The 15,471-nt window shown below is 42.2% G+C and overlaps 1 non-coding gene across 1 annotated transcript; it reads left to right on the top strand.

Annotated features, from left to right (window-relative positions):
* Positions 1-5,627: 5,627 nt before the first annotated feature.
* Positions 5,628-5,702, top strand: Trnar-gcg (transfer RNA arginine (anticodon GCG)). Its single transcript has one exon. It is a non-coding gene; the product is annotated as a tRNA-Arg (tRNA).
* The last annotated feature ends 9,769 nt before the right edge of the window (positions 5,703-15,471 follow it).

The following is a 15,471-nucleotide window of genomic DNA, read 5'->3' as shown; positions in this document are numbered from 1 at the left end:
ACTCAAATCTTAAGAGAAACACCCAGCCAATCCAACATTAATTGCTGCTACAGTGGTGAGAACTCAGACAATGAACACGCAAGACAGAACCACGTTAGAAAAGACGGGAACAGGCGCGCTCTTCTGAGCTCTGATTATCACATAGCAAAATTCCCAAATCTGCCGGTGCTGCGGACATACATTACCAAGATGTCTTCTTACCTGCAAGGACATGATCTGGCGTACCAGAGGTGATGGCTGGTTGCTTCGACGTCCCGTCATGGTGATAATGTCGCGAGTATAGCCCAAAACAAATTATCCTGTTCTGGTTGTTCCAGACTAAAGAATTCCTAGCAATACAATTGCGCCTCTGAGGAAGACGAAGAAGGCTTGCCACACAATCACTGACGGTACAGTGATTGATTTTAACAAGCGAAGTGACACAGTAACTGCGATACAGTCAACTTTAGACAAAACTTCTCAAGACGGACAACATAGGCCGCTTGTTAAACATGCCAATCAGCAACTCGAAAACGGGCGGATAATTCCACTCTATTGCCGAAGCACTACTATTCCACCAATGGAGATACTTGGCGCCAATTTCTGAGCCGATTTTGCTACGTCTCGGAGCTATCCCCTGAGCAAGCCAATCAGTTTTGATTTAGCAGAAAACGCCAAGACGGCCTGGGTACACTAGTCATTCCCGCGCCAAGCTCGTAGCCCATCAAGAAGTGATTTCACTAAGTTTCCCCGAAGTAACGGAATCTCTAATCCCAGGCCCCTGTGGGCGTGTCGCTCCCGCTCTTATGACAATGTCGGGGTCTGGACAGCATACACTCAACTGCCTCGCACCCGTTGGCTTAACCCTTTCAAGATCAGCAGAACCCGCCTGTCACCTGACCACCCAGGTGACGAGAGACACTGTGTGGGAAGTCCGTGCGTGAAGGAATAGCAACTTTTCACTGCATGCAATTAGAGAGGAAAATATTCATATCTTCTGAGTTCTCAATGCTAGCCTTGTAGTGACTATACTCGACTATACTTACTCAGAGTAAGATATAAATATGAGAGGGGCCAATTAACTGTGTGCATCATAATGGCATGCCACCTCTCAACGTCCACAGCAGTGATCAAAAAGGTTAACTTACAGTACCCTGACGAAGAGATCGAAAGTGAACTCAATTCGCAACCAGGAATCAATGTGCACAAGGCATTCAAACAGATGCAGCGAAGTCTCTGTCCTTTATATTGCCTCAGAAAAAAAGGTCATGGGGCCTAATGTCTGGAGAGGGGAGTAAGGTTCGGATTGATGGATTGAAAGTAACGGTCCATCATCCTGGCCACCCCGCTCTCCAGACTTTTTTTATGGGGCTATAGTAAGGACGAGTCTTCGTCAGACCACTTGCTGACGTCGACGAACTGAAGGCTAGGGTACAAGCTGCTGTTGGTACTGTGAGAAACACATGGCGGGAACTGGAATACCGCCTCGACATTCTCCGAGCTACCAAGGGAGCACACGTTGAGGTTTACTAACGTAAGTGGTCTTAAAAGAAAACTAGTAACAGGAACCTATGTAAAGGCACCAAATATAAATTATTATGTCAAACGGTTATTCTGTTATAAATTTTTATAATCAGGGCAAGGCTTTGTGGTCACCCTGTATTTTACCAATGGTTCAAATTGCTCTAAGCACTATGGGACTTAACATCTGAGGTCATCAGTCGCCTAGACTTAGAACTACGTAAACCTGACTAACCTAAGGACATCACACACATGTATGCCCGAGGCAGGATTCGAACTTGCGAGCGTAGCAGCCGCGAGTTTCTGGACTGAAGCGCCTAGAACCGCTCGGTCGCAACTTACGGCACTGTATTTTACACGTCTTTAAAAACATCTTATATAACCTTTCGTTGAAGAGCGGTTTTGCTCTGTGACCAGGCTGCACCTCTTGTGGTGAAATGAAATAACTGTAAAGAAAAACAAACAGTGCGGTCAGTTCCGATCGACGAGAGGTGCAGGTGGCCGACTCTTGCGCCGACTGCTTGCAATCCCTCAGTTGAACTCCCGGCGACGAGCCATCGGGGACGGCAGTGTAACGCCGAGAAGTAGGCTTCTGTAGAGTTCTGTGATGAGAAACAGCTCTTCAAGTATGGGCATTTCAGTGTTTAGTTCTGGCTCCAGGGAATTAGTTGGAGCCTACACAAACGTATTTTGGTTCGAATCGCAGAAGAGGCGGAGTTTTTTGTAATAATAATGGTGAAGAACAGTTTTTTGGTTTCTGAATGATATTTTCACTCTGCAGCGGAGTGTACGCTGATATGAAACTTCCTGCAGATAAAAACTGTGTGCCGGACCGAGACTCGAACTCGGGACCTTTGCCTTTGCCGGCAAGTGCTCTACTAACTTTTATTTTGTAAATTAAGGAAGGTAGGAGAAACAGAAACCTTTATTATTCACAAAATAAACATAGTACGTCCTGACACATGATAACTGTCCTGGAAGGAACCTCTCTGCCGTCATACCATGGAGCATGAAATAACAACAGAATCAAAGTGGGGCCACCTCCGGCACCCTAACGAAAAGTATTTATGGATCTGAAAACAAAATTTGAATTACATCTTTTTGCTACTGTTAAAGTGTTAGTTTTTCCTAGGTCGCATACTCGCATAGTGTTCTTAACCGATCACTTTACTTGGTCGGTTTCACAACGACAGCACCGCCGCTTATCTTTGCACACTCGGCATACCCCAAGTATATGACGGGTACGCAAAAACCTTTACTGGGAAATTGGCATACCAATCTTTGTACTTTTGTAGCCGTAATAGCTTCGTGTGTCCATCTTGCAAGTATTCCCAGTAATCCCCGACGTTCAGTACGTTCGTCATACCTGTGATCCACGCCACTGCGTTCGTCTTATGACGCGGAAAATACGTTTCCTCTGCAAAAATACTATGTCAGAAGAGACTGCTGTATAGAGAGTGCGCCGCATGAACACTATTATCTTCCTTCCGAGAGTCCAGACAGCCAATGCCTCGCCGCAAACCAGCCGATGATCGTCCGTATCCAGCACGCCGCATTGCTGACACAAGGGCGAATCCGCCAAATGTATTGCGTACTTTTTATCATTTGTAGGGTATTTTCGGTTCACGACAGTGTACCATGTTGATCTGACTGATGTAGGTAGGTGGGGGTGGTGGACCGTGCGCCACACCACGTGCCAACTAACAGCTGGATGTTTGCGTTCCACCCTATTCCGGGCGATCTGTCGAAGAAGCAGATGGTACACGTCCTTCGGTAAACGCTCTCGAACGTAACTGTGTTCCACGATGAACGTGCGCACATACGTTAAAGGGGGCGATATATGGCCGACACTGACTGGAGGAAGATGCGATGTTGGTACAAGTTCTTCGATGATCGTTCCCGTAAGCGAGTGATTCCTGTTGCGCCGCCGTTTGAGCATAGTATTAATATACATGGCACGCGCCTTCTCGTGCACGTTCACTAAACCAACGCCCCCCTCTCGCGCTGGGAGGATAAGCGTGTTGTACTGCACCTTAAAGAGTTGTCCCAGGCACACATAGTACCCAAAAGCCGCCTGAATCCTCATAGCCATCGTGCCCGTCAAGGGGAGAAGATGTGTCAGGTGGCACATCATGGGCGCGAGATAAAGGTTGACGAGTAACACTCGCTGCAGCATATCCATCGACCGTAGGGTGTTTAGTCGTACTGCCGTGCGGACTCTGAGTAACAGTCTTCGGTAGTTGTCCGCAGCCGTTCTCGCTGTCTCTTTATGAAAGATGATACCCAAACAGCGGAGGGTTTCCACCGCAGGTAAGGGTCCTTCCGTTCCTGGTCCTAGTCCACGCCCCACATGCATGAATTGTGATTTTCGGTAGTTGACCACACTTCCAGATGCCATCCCATACGTCTGTAGCCAATCTAGTGCTGTTTGATTCTCCCTCTCATTCCGTACGAGGAACACAATGTCACCCGCGTATGCTCTGCATTTGAATGATAAATTCCGTAGGGAGATCCCGGTAGGACGGCGGCGAAGGCCTGCGAGGCACGGTTCTAAGGCGGTCGCATAAAGGAGGATCGACGAGGGGCAACCCTGTCTCACTGATCTTAAGATCTTAAAATACTCAGTTCTCCCTCCGTTGACCACCTTTGCTGATCTGGCGCCATGCAACAGCCGCACCACAACAGTGGTCAATAATGGCGAGACACCCATCCTGTTCATCATCGCCGCGAGGTACACATGATCCATGCGATCAAAAGCGTGATCGAAATCTACTGCAACCATCGCCGGGCCCGGAGGTGGCATGCAGCAGCGAGGGCGACGACGTCACGATAGTCTCCCAAGGCTGTGTGGATATTACTGATGCCGCCAAGACAAGTCTGATCGGCATGTATTCGATTCTCCAGCGACTTTTTGATACGACTGCCCAGGATGCGCATGAAGACCTTGTTTTCACTATTAAGGAGGGTCAAGGGGCGATAATCACAAGGCCGTTTGCCACCACGGGGCTTCGGTATCGGTATCATGAGCCTTTCCGTGAATTGAATGTGAACCGGTACTTCTTGCCGCAGAAGCTCATTAAACATGCATAGCCACATCGGTGTCATAATGGTCACAAAGGCACGGTAAAATTCCAACGGGAATCCGTCTGGACCTGGGGACTTGTTGCAGGCACCTCGTGTAATCGCTTCCTCCAGCTCTTCACACGTAATTTCAGATAACCCGTCCGCTTCACCGATCACACTCGTCGCGTCTGGCATCTCTTCCAGGACGTACCCCAGCTCCTTCTGACCCTCCCCGGTGCTCGCATAGAATCTGCTAAAATGATCCATGAACGCCTGTGCTATGCCCCTCTGTGTTGTAAAACGACGGCCATCATCGACATCGATCTCATGCATTAAATTCCTTTGCCTTCTTCGTCTTTCCTTTATTACATAATGCATTGAGGGAACCTCGATGGGCAGGAAATCCTGCGAACTCGCGCGTATCATCATACCTGCCATCCGCAGCGTCTCAAGTTGTACCAGCTTCTCCTTAACTCGGTGGACGGCCGTCTGGCGTTCTGGTGTAGGTGGTTGACCTAATAGTTCCCGGAGAGCCGTAAAGTAAAACTCAGTGGTCGTGCGCTGCCATTGAGAAACCTCCTTCCCGTAACCTATTAACGTCCTCCGTAAAGCCGGCTTCGCGCACTCGAACTCGGGACCTTTGCCTCTCGCGGGCAAGTACTCTACCAAATGAGTTATCCAGGCATGACTCACGCCTTTCTTCACAGTTTTAATTCCGCCAGTACCTCGTCTCCTACCTTCCAAACTTCACAGAAGCTCTCCTACTCGGATACCTCAGTTGTTAGAGCATTTGTCCGCGAAAGGCAAAGGTCCCGACTTCGAGTTTGGGTCCGGCATACAGTTTTAATCTGCCAGAAAATTTCATGTCAGCGCACACTCCGCTGCAGAGTGAAAATCTCATTCTGGAAACATCCCCCAGGATGTGGCCAAGCCATGTCTCCGCAATATCCTTTCTTTCAGGAGTGCTAGTTCGGCAAGGTTCGCAGGAGAGCTTCTGTAAAATTTGGAAGGTAGGAGACGAGGTACTGGAGGAATAAAAGCTGTGAGGGCGGGGCGTCAGTCGTGTTTGGATAGCTCAGTTGGTAGAGCACTAGCCTGCGAAAGGTAAAGGTCCCGAGTTCGAGTCTCGGTCCAGCACACAGTTTTAATCTGGCAGGAAGTTTCAGTCTTTTGGTTTTCTGAAGGACAACAAGGAAGCTATTGTACTCCTATTGGGACACTCCCTCAATTAGAAAAAAACAGATAGATTTTGCAGGGACCGAGAGAAAGCTATCACACATTTAACCCCGACTACATCTACATAATGACCTATGAACTAATTTGCATAATTTATTCCCTAATTAGCATAATGTGTTTATCAGAGTATTAATGACACTGCTAGCTGGGGTATCCTGCTTCCCCCACAAAGTTGATATGAGATTGTGTGGTAGTTGCAATAAACGGATGAACTATAAAGTACAACAGCTAAAAAAATGTTATTGAAAACATTCTGTTTACAATAACTGTTTATAATCATTTTTCATTTTGTTACCAGGGGTATAGCGTAGAAATTTTTCGAATTTCGTACTTGAGAGCAAGCTTCTGTTTCTTTATTTCCAATGAAATAATCTTGCAGAAATTTATGGTCTTCGTTGGGTAGCAGTGGTGATGATGCCATGTTGTGATACATTTATCCTTGGCCGGCCGCGGTGGTCTCGCGGTTCTAGGCGCGCAGTCCGGAACCGTGCGACTGCTACGGTCGCAGGCTCGAATCCTGCCTCGGGCATGGATGTGTGTGATGTCCTTAGGTTAGTTAGGTTTAAGTAGTTCTAAGTTCTAGGGGACTAATGACCACAGCAGTTGGGTCCCATAGTGCTCAGAGCCATTTGAACCATTTATCCTTGGATGGAAAAAACATAACGACTTGTCTCTGTCGAGCAGAGACGCCGAAATAAGTCATCTGGGAGCAGGCGTTGTACGCTATTATATTTTGGAGCAAGTGATCTGATTGTGAAGTTTCCCTGGTCAGGTAACGTAAAAATTTCCGATGACGTGCTTCCAGTGGTGTTAATCGATTTTTTCCACTCATGCAATAGAAGCCTGGTGTCTCTACTGAATTGTTTCGCGTTGCAAAACTGGCAGATGTTATCCATTTTTCCGATTACGACGTGTTAGTGTTTGTTATATTCCTTTGTCGGGTCGTACTGAAATGTTCCATTACTTAGACTGTACTGTTTACTTGTCATCGTCTACGCTTCTCGTTGGGTGATATTTCGTGGTTGGCTTACGTTCGCAGTCTTTTATTATAATATTGGGTCGCAATTCTTGATTCCTCAGTTCATCCATTTCGTTGTTCTTCGATTTCTCTGCTCCTGACGCTGCTCAGTCTCGTTCGTATGGAACTTCAACATGCTTCGCGCTCTTCATCTGCTTCCATTTTTCGCTGTTCTTTTTGTTTTCGCCGGTTTGCTTGAGAACTGGGGGGATCTCCTCCTCTTTTACGTTTGAGCATTGTCCAAAATATAAATCAAATAAACTTTTTACTAACAAACATACTAAATACACTTCACAGACTGTTCACACTTTCTTTCCGATCTATTTTCAGTCACTGTATCACTTTGACTATTCACATTTCACTGTTTGTTTTTATTCACTCACTGTACTACTTTTTCTGTACCTCCCTTCGTCACTGAGAAAACACTGACGTTGAACTGAAGATGAGTCTTGCTTTATATACGCCTACCAATCGATAGCCCCCTCCAACCTCCCTACCCACCAGTGTCGAATTCCAGAACATATCAAAAAGACTTCGAATGGTCAAAAATGTTCCAGAACATTCCACAACATTCGAGAGTGTTCTGGGATGTTCCACAATGGACTGGGATGTTCCCGGACATTCTGGTATGTTCCTGAATTTTTCAGACTTTTCCCGAACATTCCAGAACATCCTAGATCATTTTGGAAAATTCCGGAACATTTCTTTTGTCTGAGCTATGACAGGTTTTTTTATTTTTCACTGAAATCTGGTAAAAAGCCTGTATATCAACTGGCCAGACAGCGGTGCTAAAGTCTTTGGCTTTTAAATAAAACTTGTTTTACGAAGTCATTTCTTCTCGTAAAATTTCCTTTGCTAATATTGGGTTATTATAGAAAATCCCAAAAGCAATCACTACTATTTCAATAAGAATGGTGACAGTTTGAAACGAGCAGCAAGCACTTGAGATAACAACCGGCACAGCATTATGAGACAACACTCTCACTGTATTTGGCCTATTAGACGATGCGCGAGTGTATGCAGTGTGCAACGCCTGGCTAAAAAGTGAACTAACATCTTTGATTACAAAACGGTGTTTTCATTCGAAATAAAGAAATAGAAAGGCAAAATTTTACTAAAAAGCTTATTATTTGTCTGCCATTTCTACTAAATAATAAACGATAAAGAAAATTATGGTAACAGTAACAAATTAAAAACTTAACAATACATTAACTTAAAACAAAAAACAAGAATGGCCCAACCTCATTGATCACCCTTTAGCATTGACTGTTCGTAATGCTTAAATGGTGGTTGATTCTCGATCAAACACAATTTTCGCGTAGAGTTTAAAAAAATAAAAAATAAACATGATAGATATGAAAATAAAGATGACTTTTGTAGTATCGGACGCAACCCAGCATTTGTGGAAAAGCGATTAATAGTCGACTGACGAAATTTCCTTTGGTGTTTTGATTCTGTGTGTCCTGAAACTTCTAATGCAAAATCCTGAAGCAGTCTCAGAATTTTTCAATCTTTTTTGAAAATGGCTCTGAGCACTATAGGACTTACCAGCTGAGGTCATCAGTCCCCTAGAACTTAGAACTGCTTAAACCTAACTAACCTAAGGACATCACACACATCCATGCCCGAGGCTGGATTCGAACCTGCGACAGTAGCGGTCGAGCGGTTCCAGACTGAAGCGCCTAGAACCGCTGGGCCACTCCGGCTGGGAATCTTTTTTCGTTCTCTACATTTAATACTGGAAATAATAGCAATAAAAAAAGAAAAACGGCTATTTCTGAAACTGATTGTTTTAAGTGATTTCAACCGTCTGGTTTAACTGGAAATGAAAAAAAAAAAACGGTATAAGAGGGAACTGGTTATTTCAGCGATAACCACCATCCATACTGTTAGTATAATTTATTCATTGCCTTACCTATATAACTCACAATTTACTACCTTGTGTGAATACTTAGATTCTTGTCTGATAATGTATGACCAAATTAGCAAAATTTTTTACCTACCCACCCTATTCCTTGATTTATAACCCTTCTAACATTCTGCATGGTGTCTGTTTGTTCTATATCGTGTCTCCCTACCACTTTCGTGCAACGACACTCTGAGTGTGTTTTTTAGGGAATTGACTAGTTTGAACCTGGGACCTGTTGCTGGTAAGGAGACGCCAGACCACACATGACATGTAGAATTCAGAAGAGTTCAGTGAGACTAGCGATGATATAACCAAATACTTAATGATTTCAGCGTCAGCTCCACTGCACTCCCTGTAAAAGAATCTTAATACTAACTAAATTTAGTGGAAGGGCTTCAAGGCTTTCCTATTTTTAGCTAGCTGGTAAAATAACGTCGAAAAAGCAGTTAAGTTTACCATTGGAAATTTTATTCTACTCACAAAACATTGTTTATAAATTGCACTATTGATAAAAGGAAGTGTTTTAATACAGGGTGGTAAAAACCAACTGCGTTCAACAAAAAGGTGAACGAATATTCCCTGAATGGGAATGAAGTTGTCGTAAATTACAGTGGCTGATGTGGATTCTCGATAACTATATAACAGAAAAATCGTCGCGTTTCAGATTTTTACTTCAAGTGGCAAATGTGAACACAATGAGCTTTAATTGACGATCGACACTAGTATTACGCAAAAAGGGGGTGTAACAGATGAGACCTCTGCAGTTCTGAGTGAAGCCTTATGCGCTGTTATGCGGCATCACGTGCGTTCATTACCTCGCTGTCTCGGAAGAAACTCCTTTCCTAACGTCTCCTTACTACAATTTACCCAAGTTGGTTTAAAAAAACTATCTGGCTGTGTTTTCATCTGACCAATGAGGGTCTCGATGTTAACCTTAAGCTCCACCTACAAAAATTCTGTCTATCCAATGAGAAACGTTATACTTTTCGTGGTAGGGCAATGTTTTTAAAGTTTGCAAGGTAACAGAGACGCGAAAAAGTCTCACGCTAAAACTTGCAGCTGGTGTGGTCCTTTTAGCGTTATCATAAGATCTATACTGTTCTTCTAGAGGCCTCTAGATTTTAACAAGGGCTGGGGGGTGGTCCTGATGTAACAGAGAGGCGAAAATTCTCACACTAAGGCTCTAGCTTTTAATATGGGCTGGGGTTGGTCCTAACCGCTAGCTGGCGACTTGGGTCTCTGTCCTTTATCGTAGGGCCTTCTAACTTAACACAGTTCTGCTCTCAGCTTCTGTTCTCGTTCCCCTAGGAACTGCGTCTGTCTCACGGTGGGAAGGTGTGACTTGCATTTAGGCATTCTTGTGTTATTTTGTGGTATTCCATTTGCTTACTTGTTACTCATATTACTTTGGTTAATTTAATGTCACGATTTATTTGGAGCTATGTGACATACTACTGGATTTGCTTATCGTGTCAGGGTTTTCATGGAAGCTGTTGGATTTGCCTGACACCTTACATATCACCACCCTTCGAACTTAATTTTTGCACTGAAGTTAGGCAATGATTGAATCGTTGTCTAAGTCAGTCAAAAATTATTCCGTTGTCTAAATTTTGTTGCCTACTGTTCAGCGACGTTATTCTGTTCTACGCTAGTTTGTATCACTAATTTATATTCCACATTATAATTAAAAATGACGAGAAGACTATTTTTATGCAATTATTAATTTTTAATTATTTTCTTTTTTATTTAAGTGTGGAGTTTGTTTTTTTAAGAAGTTTGTTATCGAAAGTGAGGAGTCTCTCACATTGATTTTCTTAGAAATATTCTTTTTATAAATGTAGTAATTAAGTAAAATCTATTCCTAACACATTTTCTAAATATCATGTACAAGTAAAATGTTTTTATTTCTAGACACTCATTTCAACATTGTTACACTAACAAATAAGAATTATTTCCTAGAATTGCTTTGACAAAGAAATATACATGCACAAGTACTGAGATATTATCCTAACAAATGGTACAAATGTTTAAAAAACGGGAAAACATCCAACAAGACAATTTTTCATTCTTTGTTTTTATAAGGAGAAAATAAGTAAAATATAGTTATTCTTTTATTTATATGAGGAGAAAATAAGTGGCATATAGTTTTAGTGTTTATTATGCCTTACTTTTGTTCTTTATATACTGTCCATTTCAGAACTAATGACTTATTTTTATCGATAGTCTCTTTTTTACTTAAGTCCATAATCAATGACTGTTATTTTGTAGTTTATTATCGGTCTGGTGTGCTTAACGTATTTAGTTTTTCACACGTTTCTTTTGCACAATTCCTACATCACATAATTTGATTTCACACATTCACACAATCCTATGAATGTTTAAGCATGAGGCTGGTGAATGTTTTTGCATGAAGGTGATGGACTTGAGCGAGATGGATGTGGGCAAGTATTTGATGTACAGCTTCGTTCGTCGTTGCTTGTTGGCTTTGCAAGTATGTGTTGTTGTTGTGGAGCTCCCATAATGGAATGGAGCTGTGAGTGCAGAATCTCGTGGAATACTGACTTTGTAAGCATGAAAGTCATCCTTATGTGTCGCTGAAAGCGGTCGTTTTTCGTTGTAATACATTGCAGACGACTAGTTTACAATAGGATAGGGATTTGTGAAGATATGTTGTCTATTCTTCACCCATCTTCTTTCTTGTTCTCAGTCTTGCGAATCTTCAACTTCTGTTCTTCCTGCTTTTTCGCTGCTTCTTATTTGCTTCTTGGTTCTTCTCTGGGAAGGATATGGAAATATTTAATGATGTCGTTTTGGAGTTCTCCTCCTAGTAACAGTTTGATAAATTATTTGGGCATGTCTTTTTTACTTTGTGGACGTTTTCTTCAGTTTCGTGCATCAGCGTGCTGTTTAATAGCAGTAGTGTGACTTTTAGACATATTTTTTTCCAGCAGTGGCTTACCCAAGCAGTCTTCTAGTCGGGCCGTTTTTTGCTCGCTCCGCCGACTCGGGGCACTCGTAGACCCTTCTGGGCGTCGCGTCACGTCATGCAGGGCTGCGGCTGCGGTTCCGCTTGACAGCAGATTTATTTACTGCCCACTTTCGCTACAAGAAGGGTCCTCTGTTGGTTTTGCTCTCCTTTCCCTTCTCTTGACGCTTCTGCCTTGTAGGAATCGTGTCTTGCTAATTACGTCCTTTTCTTTCTTGATACTTCTCTCGTTGCAACTTGTGGGTTGTTGCATCTCGTCCTTGCTGGAGTTTTTACAATGGTTCTTACAAAAAGTTTTACTTATAATCATCTAACATATGTCTAGTACATACATTGTTTTCTGCCTTCTTAAAAAGCTTTACAAATTTCGGCGCCCTGTCCATGTTACAATTCTGAGATATTTTATCTATGATGCTAATGGTGTTATTTTTGTTTTTGTTTTTATTGAAACTACTTTCTTTTTCCCACCTTCCTCTCTCTTCATTCTTCTTTCTCCTGACGATCTTATCTGCAACATAATCTTGAAATATTGTGCTGATTATTTACCAGTAATAAAATTAATCTTCAAACTCGTACTGAAAGTGTTTAATACTGCCAGTCTTAGGTAAAAATACCTCTGCTTTATCTCGTAAAATACCCTCTAATTTTCTTTTACTGTGTTCCGAAATACCTTGAACGTCTCGCAATTTTTCGTCGATTTCTTTATGGACTTCTAACATGAGTTGAGGCGATTCCCACTTTTGTGCATACCATTCTAATTTTTCATCCTCTTTATCTCACATCATTCTTAATTGTTTGTTTATAACTGGTATTTCTTCTAATTTTAGCTTTTGCTCAAAGAGAAGTGTGACATTCCCGAATGTTACGCTACCTTTCCCCATATCTATTATTGCTCGTCTCTCATTTAAAAAATCGGCATCTGTAATCAAATCTACAGTTAGTTTAGGTATAATCACGAAGTTGGCTTCGATCTTTTGACCTTGGCAAGAAAGAGTTAACCTTGTTTGTCTCGTAACTTCCGCAGCATTGTTTCTAAAAGGACCTCTTACTTTAATCTTACGTGTTTTCAGAACTGGCAATTCCTCATTGGCATTACACTGCATAAATAAATTTTTTGTGATTGCAGTCAGTTCACTTTCGCTATCAATTACAATATTGAGTGGGATATGCTTTACCATGGCCTTCACAATTGGTTGAATTTGAAAGGGTTGGTTCTGTTCTTCTTGCATCAACGAATCCTCCACTGAATCATACATGAGTCTTTTTAGGAATGTCCCCTTGTGAATTCGAACTTTCTGTAGGATAAGCTTTGACTGCTACTTCTCTCTCTTTTATTTCCTCTTCTCTATTTCTTCCTTCATTTACGCGTTCTTCAACATCCTCTACTTTTTCCTCATCCTCGTCTATCTTCTCCTTCTTCGTCGCTACTTCCACATAATCGCATCTAAATGCTCTAATTATCGCTTCATAACTTCCTTCATTATATACGTTGGGTTGTGTGCCCACTCGTAACTTATTTTCAACTTCTGTCAACTGCGCAGTATCTTTATTGAGTTCGCTTTATCTGGTTTCCATCTCAAATAGCTCTACAATACTTATTACTTCGTCCTTTCCTCCTACATTCGTTGTGCATGCCTCTGGTAATACATCTTCCTCGTCAGTATTCTCCCAATTAATTTCGTCCCAACACGATATTGTTATTTTCTCTTCTTCGTTTTCATCTGGTCCCTGCGGATTTGTTTCTTCCTTCTTCTCTTCTCGTGATAAGAGTTTTACTTCTCTGTTCAAGGTGTTGCAGTTGTCCTGGGTCGGTGCGTCATTCTCTTTGCCATGGGCGCTTAGCTGTCAACTCGAACATTTATTGGGGTTTGGTGGTCTTAACTCCACGTCTTATATCTGTATTCGCTTTTCTTGTTCAGCTTGTTGATAGTGGTTTCTTGGTTGATAATTTGTCGGTCTATTGGTTCTCCAGTACCTGTTCTGGTTGTCGTTATTCCCTCTGTAATAGTTGTTGACGTTCCTGGATGAATTATAGTTATTGCCATATTCTCTTCTAAATCCAAAACCGGTTCTTTGTTGAAATCTATTGTCGTTTCTTGGTGCGAAGTTATCACGTGGTTCGTAATTATTGCTTCTTCGTACTGTGTCTTGTGGATTCCACTGCTTTTTGCTTTCGTTTTCACGTGCGCTTCGTCTTTTCCTTGCGTCATCTTCCGAAAATATGAACTCAAGTTCCCTTAGAATACCTTTAAATGCTTCGACGTCATTGCCTCCGCGACCTACTAATGATTGCTGGTATTTCAATGGTAGCTTCATAGTGCATAATTTAATCAACTCTCTGTCACTGTATGGTACATCTAAGTATTGATTTTTCTTTGCCATTAATTCGAAAAATTTCACGGAACTTTTCTCTCCTGAATTTTCAAAATATGGCTTCTGTAATAATTCGTACTTCACTCTGTTCTGTGCTTCGCTGGACCAATATAGTGAGAGAAACTTCTCTCTGAAATCTTCGTACGATCGGCATGTCGCAGCAACATTCTGCATAGTTTCTGCTACTGTTCCAGACATGTGTGCATATATAAAGTCTAATTTGTGTGCTAGCGTCAAGTGTTCTGGTAATCCTACTCGGAATTGATCAATAAAAGTTGCTGGATGTAATGAGTTTCCTTCTCGAAAGGGTTAAAAATTTTATGACTGTGAGGAAATGATCGTTGTCGTACTTCGTCATAGTTCCATATGCAATTCGCGATTCTTCGCCACTTTTGTTTCTGATCATTTCTCCCGTCGTTCTTTCCGGTTGTGGTAGCTCCATTGTATATTGTCCACTGTAACTTTCGCCTACCCTTGCGTAGTATAGTTGGAGTGGTACGCAATAATTTTCTTCCATCGGTTGTGAACGTGTAGCTGAATGAATTGCACTGTACTCTTCGCGACCTGGCTTTCCATTGTCATTGCACGATCCAAACTGTCTTGAAACATACATTTGTGGCTCCGCATGTGTTTTTGATGACGTTTGTTCATCAAGAATTTCGAAACGTGTTTGTTGCTGTGTAGGCTGTCTGATTTCACGAATGTTACTTTCCGCCTGTGATTGGAATCGCAAATGCGTAATATCTTCGTTAACTGCTTGTTTTTCCGGTGCTGTTACAGATACGGATGTGGTTGCAGACTCAGTGCTTGTTCGATCCTGTTCACTACGCTCTTCAATGGTTTGCAACAACTCTGTTCGCATTTTCTGAAATTGTCTCTTCGTTTCCGCTTCTATTTTGACTATGCGATTATTATATCTTTTCAGCACTGCTTTTGTGATACGTTTGTGTAAAACACTGTTTTCAACAATTTCACGCGCTGTACCTGCTGCTTGTCTAGTAATTTCGTTTATCCGTTTCTCTAGTTTCTTGACTTCTCCGTGGGTGTTGTTACATAATGTTTTGATCTCGTCCTGAATGTCATTACGGAATTTTTGTACGTCCGCTTGTACCTTGCCAATGTCTGTTCTCAATTGATTGTGACCTGTTATTAAGTTTCCTATCACTTCTCGAGATTCTTTTGCCTCGTCTTCAATATGACTTCGATGTAACTGAATTTTTTTTGTTTTGTTGTTTGATCTAACGCATTTGTCTCGTGGTTTCTGCATTCTGAATTTGAATTTGGTTAACTATGTCTTTATTTTGCCTTGTCATGATTTCCGTAATTTGTTGTAATAATTCTGCCAGTTTGGTGGGTCCTATTGGGTTTTCCTCCGGCGTCTTACGC

The sequence above is a fragment of the Schistocerca gregaria genome, chromosome 5 (assembly GCF_023897955.1).
Source record: "Schistocerca gregaria isolate iqSchGreg1 chromosome 5, iqSchGreg1.2, whole genome shotgun sequence".
NCBI lineage: Eukaryota > Metazoa > Arthropoda > Insecta > Orthoptera > Acrididae > Schistocerca > Schistocerca gregaria.
Note: the sequence above shows the minus strand (reverse complement) of the source record. Positions and strands in the feature narration are given on the sequence as shown.